Source organism: Phoca vitulina, unplaced genomic scaffold, assembly GCF_004348235.1.
Source record: "Phoca vitulina isolate PV1807 unplaced genomic scaffold, GSC_HSeal_1.0 scaffold42, whole genome shotgun sequence".
NCBI classification, from domain to species: domain Eukaryota; kingdom Metazoa; phylum Chordata; class Mammalia; order Carnivora; family Phocidae; genus Phoca; species Phoca vitulina.
This window is the reverse complement of record NW_022589745.1, coordinates 12,690,655-12,696,654: the sequence shown is the minus strand read 5'-3', so window position 1 is coordinate 12,696,654 and position 6,000 is coordinate 12,690,655.

The window sequence follows — 6,000 nt, the reverse complement described above, 5'->3', positions numbered from 1 at the left end:
GTCTTTTCAAATAAATACTTTTGGTCTTGTCAAATTATTTCCATTTCATTTTTTTAAAGATTTTATTTATTTATTTGAGAGCGAGAGTGAGAGAAAGAGCAGTAGCAGAGGGGAAAGGGAGAAGCAGTCTCCCAGCTGAACAGGAAGCCCAATGTGGGGCTCAATCCCAGGACCCTGGGTTCATGACCTTAGCTGAAGGCAGACACTTAATGGACTGAGCCACCCAGGCACCCCATCCATTTCTTTCTTTTTTTTTTTTTTTTTGGATTTGTTTTGCTGTTCCTTTTCTACATTTTGCAGATGAATTCTTAGTTCATTAATTATTCAGTCACTCTTTTCTCACATTAGGAATTTAAAGCTATCATTTTCCCTCAAATACTGCTTTGGTTTCATTCCATAAGCTCTCATATTTAACAATAAATTAGTTATATAAATTTCTAAATGCCTTGATAATTTAATATTCTTTAACCCATGAATTATTTCTAATGTAAAAAAATTAAGTGGAACATATTCTAGTCATCTTTGTATTATTTATTTTTGTTTAATGGCCTACTTCTCAGAGAATAGACTGCATACTTCTAATGTCTTTTTATAAATATATATTTTCTTTCAGGCTTTGTGGTTATTCGAATGTTGGTGGATAGTATTGTGAAATATTCAGCATTTATCCATTAGGCCAATGTTGTTAAACATATTGAAATCCATTATAGTCTTAGTTTTTTTTTTCCTGCTAATTATTCCAGAATTAAGATTTTATCATATACGTCTCAAATAATTTACTCATATAGTCCTGTTGATTTCTGCTTCGTATGTTTTAAGACTATATTTTAAGTGTAAAAATCTAGAACTGTTATATCCTCCTGGTAAACTGAAATTTTATCATTCGGAAGTAAGCCTGTTGAATTCTATTAAGAACTTTTTACCATATTGTGTATTTTGTATGATATTAATATAGCTACATCAATCAACTTTTACATTTCATTCAAAGAATGAATTCACTTCAAAGAAATCTGGCTACTTTCAACATTTCCATTTCTGTATGCTTTGTGGTCTAATAATTTATGTCTTTTAACTAGATTCAGTGTGTTTAAATTTGTTTTATTCTTCTTATGGGTATATACAACCCATATAGTTCTAAGGATTTATTTTCTACTTCATCTAATCATATTTTTCAACTTTTGTTTAGTTGTTTAGTGAATGATTTTTAATTAAATGGATTATTTTCTCATTTCATTTTTTTTCTCTACTACTATTTTTGGATTACTAGCCCTTATTTTTAGCATGCATTAACTTAACCAAGTCTACTGTCTGTAATTTGTAATCCTTTTAAACAACGTAAATTTAAAATGCTACCTCCAATCATATCCTCCAAATAGATATCCAATTATTCTTTAGTATTTTAGCTCTATTTTGAATTTTTAATACCTCAAGTGGAATTATTTTAATAGTCCTATATGATCAGTGTTTGTTTAGACTATACACATATTTACCATTTTTTAACTCACCATTTTTTTCTTGAATGTCAGATATTCCTTCTGTGGTTATTTCTATTCATCCTTTAGAAATTCTCTTAGTTGACACTATTTGGAGGTAATATCTTAGTTTTTTTTAATTGAAAATGTTTTTGTTTTATTCTAATTTTTGAGAGATATTTTTGCTTAGTATAAAAATTCTAGTTTTGTAATGTATAGTACAGGGAATACAATCAATATATTGTATTAACTTCGTATGGTGACACATGGTAACTAGACTATTGTGGTGATGGGTTTGCGATGTATACAAATGTTGAGTTACTATGTTGTACTCATGGAACAAATAGAATTATATGTCAATTACACTTCAATAAAAAAGATTCTGAGGAATAAAAATATCTAGTTTGGTAGTTACTAGTTAAGCATTTTAATACATGCAAAAGTGCTTTCTCACATCTCGTGTGTATCTGTGAAATAACACAAAATTTGCTTAATAAAATCAAATTATTATTTAAGATGGCATGCTTTGGAAATAGAAGAGCTACCAAATATGATTATTTCAATTTTATTTTATTTTTTTAAAGATTTTATTTATTTATTTGACAGAGAGAGACACAGCAAGAGAGGGAACACAAGCAGGGGGAGAGGGAGAGGGAGAAACAGAGCAGGGAGCCAGACATCCCAGGACCCTGGGATCATTACCCAAGCCGAAGACAGATGCTTAACAACTGAGCCACCCAGGTGCCCCGATTATTTCAATTTTAAAGAGACAAACAGCAAAGAAAACATTGATTTCACTTGCACATTAAAATGGTCTATTATTACAAAATAAAACAGGATTACAAATAATTGCCTATTTGTAATGTGGCAAATAAATAAGTCAGTAAATAAATAGGCTTAGCAAAATCATTCCTCAACTCTTACTGGTCCAGACACTTATTCACTCTTTCCTGAGAATCTAGCAGGAGTGAGAATCTATGAGATGGTTGAAGATACAAAAATGTAGTCTAGAATATGCCCTTGGTTAGGCAAGAATTCCAGAATGATGACTTGCTATCATGTGAATACTAAAATGGATTTTATTTTTTCTGGTGTGATTTCTAGAAATAGTCCTAAAACTAGTTCCTGGAAAAATTGATATCTGAAGTCCTAACTAACAGTTTAAGATTCTAGAACAAAGGAATGCAGAAGCAGTTTGTGCAGAACAATCTTACTGATGTTAGCTAAGAAGAAGTCTATAAGAGGGGAAGCTTTCAATTGCAGGGCAGTATTTTGACATGTTAATGTGTACGTAACAGAAAGAACAACTTTGCCATTGATGATTTCTGTGCCAGGGGAGCGGTTTACCCTGTAAACCTGTCAAGTAAGTTCACATTCTGAGGGTTAGTTTATTCATTAGTAATTTTCTAAAAAATTATGATGATTATAAAAGCCTAAATATGTGCTCGTGATTACACTGTCCTTTATAAATGTTAATATGTTGTGGGTTTTGCACATTTTTACTATGATAGCTTCAAAGAGAAGCTGAAAAAATTTACAATGAACAGTCATATACCCACTGCTTAATATTCAATGATTATTTACTATTTACCTCCCACATATACACACATATGCTTACATATGTATAGTTGATGCACATACATATTTACATACATATATGTGTGTTTGTGTATCTGAAAGCAAGTTGCAGATATTGTGATGATTCACCACTATATATTTCGACATAATCTCCCAAGAATAAAGATATTATTTCATGTAACTACATCGTTATCTCACACATGAGAATTAACAGTAATTACATGACATTATACAATAACTTTTTGAAAGCCAAGATCCAATTCGTGTTCATGCTTTTGTCTTTTCTAAAATTTATCATGGTTCCAGTTTTTCTCATAGAATGTAGTTGTCTGATAGAATATCTCATTTTCTGAATTTACCTGATTATTTCTTTATGGTGGTTAACTTGTTCTTCTCTTCCTCTATTTCCTGTAAATTGGACAGTATGCCTAAGGGTTTTAGGATATAGGTAATTTTTGGCAATAATATTTCAAAGGCAATGTTTTGTATTTCATCTTATGTTATTTCAAGGAGCATAGTCAGGCTGGGTGGTGCTGAGTGTGATCACTTGATTAAGGTGGTGATTATTGCACAGTTATTACCATAACATGAGGATCGCTCCATTGTCAAAGAACATTTTCCCTTTTACAAATAGCAAGTGTTCTGTGGTATGATGTTTTGGCACTGTGTAAAAATTCTGTTTCCCAACATTGTAGCTAATGATTTTAACATTTACTCATGAGTCTTGTCAGAATCAAATATTCATCGAATGTGGCAAAAATGGTAATGGATTGATTTTATTGGTTTCTTTCATTATTTACTTGGCATTCTTTTGTAAGGGAGAGCTTTGTAACTGGGGATCAGCTACAGATTCTTTTATAAAGACAGGATAATTCTTTCCCTATATCTACTGATTTTTGGAGTAAAGAATTGGTGTAAGAGTCACCTCCAATAGAGGCAGATTTTTTTCTTTACAAGTGTTACTGTGCTCATCATGTGCCTTCTCCAGCCCTTCTTTTGCTCTGATCTGGTCAGTGTACAGTGAACTCAATTTCCCAGACTTCCTTGCCAAGTGGCCTCCAGGAAAGGTCATCCAGTAGGAGGGACTATTGGAAGGCTGGAGGGCAAAGGCAGCAAGGAACCAGGGCCCACCTCCCTCTTGCTCTGCCTCTTCCGGTGATGGTGGGTTCTCCTTATGACCCCAGCTCTCTCCAGACATCCCTTTCTAGTCCCAGCTCACACCAGGCCCTTCAATTTCATTTACTCTCCTGTTCGTGGCTCCACTACTGGGCTGGGATAAAATAACATCTTTGCACTTAACGCTATTAGGGTATCATGGCTTCTAGCCTCTTTTGGCGGAAAGTAAAGATATTTTTAAAGATGATGTGTTCATATTGATAGTCTCAATTCAAATTCACCTTATACACCCTTTATCAACTTTTTGGACTATAGTTTCTATTCTCTAATACTGCAAATTTGATTCCTAATAGCATAAACAGTGTCTAATTTTCTGAATCCTACAACATACTTTTTTGTTTCCTGGGCAACCTCTAGCTGCAACACATAAAATAGTTTTAATATGGAAAAGGCTGACATTTCTACCAACAGAAATAAAATCACTGATCATTGTTTAAGATTTTTAAGTTATTTTGCTTTTAAAATAAATCCCCCTAAGAATGTAGTTTCATTTTCAAAGCCACCTGGAATGTTTCTTTTATTTGTGAGTTTGTTACTCAGTTGATATACTATTATATATCTGATTACTTTTGTTTCTATTTGTTTTCAGTTTTAGGATTTGCATTTTCTTCTTTTAAAGCAAATTTTATTTTCTGAATATATAATACATTGATATGGATCAAAAGGCAAAACTGTTGCCCCTTTTCCCAAGTATGCAGAAGCTCCATTGCACAGAATTCCATTAAATTCCAGGATGAGAGCTGGTTCAGTGTGTGCCTACCTTCTTGGTCTCAGTGTTCTGACTTCTTGACATGAATGGAATTCTTTTTTTTTCTTATAGCCCCATTCCATTTTTTACAAGAGCATTCTTAATAGTGCATGGGGAATTTTCATAATTGTATTATGGGAGGCTTTCCAGATCTCTAAACCATCAAATTGCCAGAATAGGATCTCTCAGGACTGTGTCCTATTTATCTCTATCAGAATCTAAAACAAACTTAATTTCTTAGTAAATGGTCATTGAATATGATTGTCCCCTCTCTAATACATGTATTTTCAATGATAAAGACCAGGGTTTCTCAATAGTGATGCTATTGACATTTTGAGTGGAATAATTCTTTGTCATAGGGGCTGTCTTTTGTATTATAGAATGGTTAGGAGCATATCTGTCTGGCCTCTGACTAGTGCATGCCAGAGTCCCAGTCATGGTATTCAAAAATGTCTCCAGATGCTGTCAAATGTCCTCTGGAGAAGAAATCACTCCCAGAACAGATCCACTAATATTGGACTATGTGAGACAGCATTTTGTTATGTCAATCATAACAATATTCTCATACTTTGAATATTAGAGTTTTAGTCAACATGGTTGATGTTTGTAGTAAAATTAAATTGCCTGCAATTAGTTCCTGACTTGATTCTCTCTTTGACCCCTCATTAAGGAGTAGCTATGTTAAGTAGCTGAATCCCTCGCAAGTGCTTAAAACAGGCCAGCATTAGGAAATATACTTTTCTCTGTGTGGCTATAATTGAGGCCAGGTGGTTTAGAGAGCTTTCCTGACCTGTGCCAGCTGAGTCTTGCCATGCTCCGCACTCTCTTCCGAGGCAGTCCGTCACCCTCCTCATTTCTGACAGCACAAGTTGAAAAGGCACCAATTTCCATACAAATCTTAGTGTCAGTCTTGAAGATGCAGTTGGACCAGTCATGTGGCAGGAATTTATTGGTTCTGGTAAGAAAGAAGTGAAAACTCTGCAAAAAGGCCACTAAGTCCCCATTTGTGAAGTTTACTTCATATAC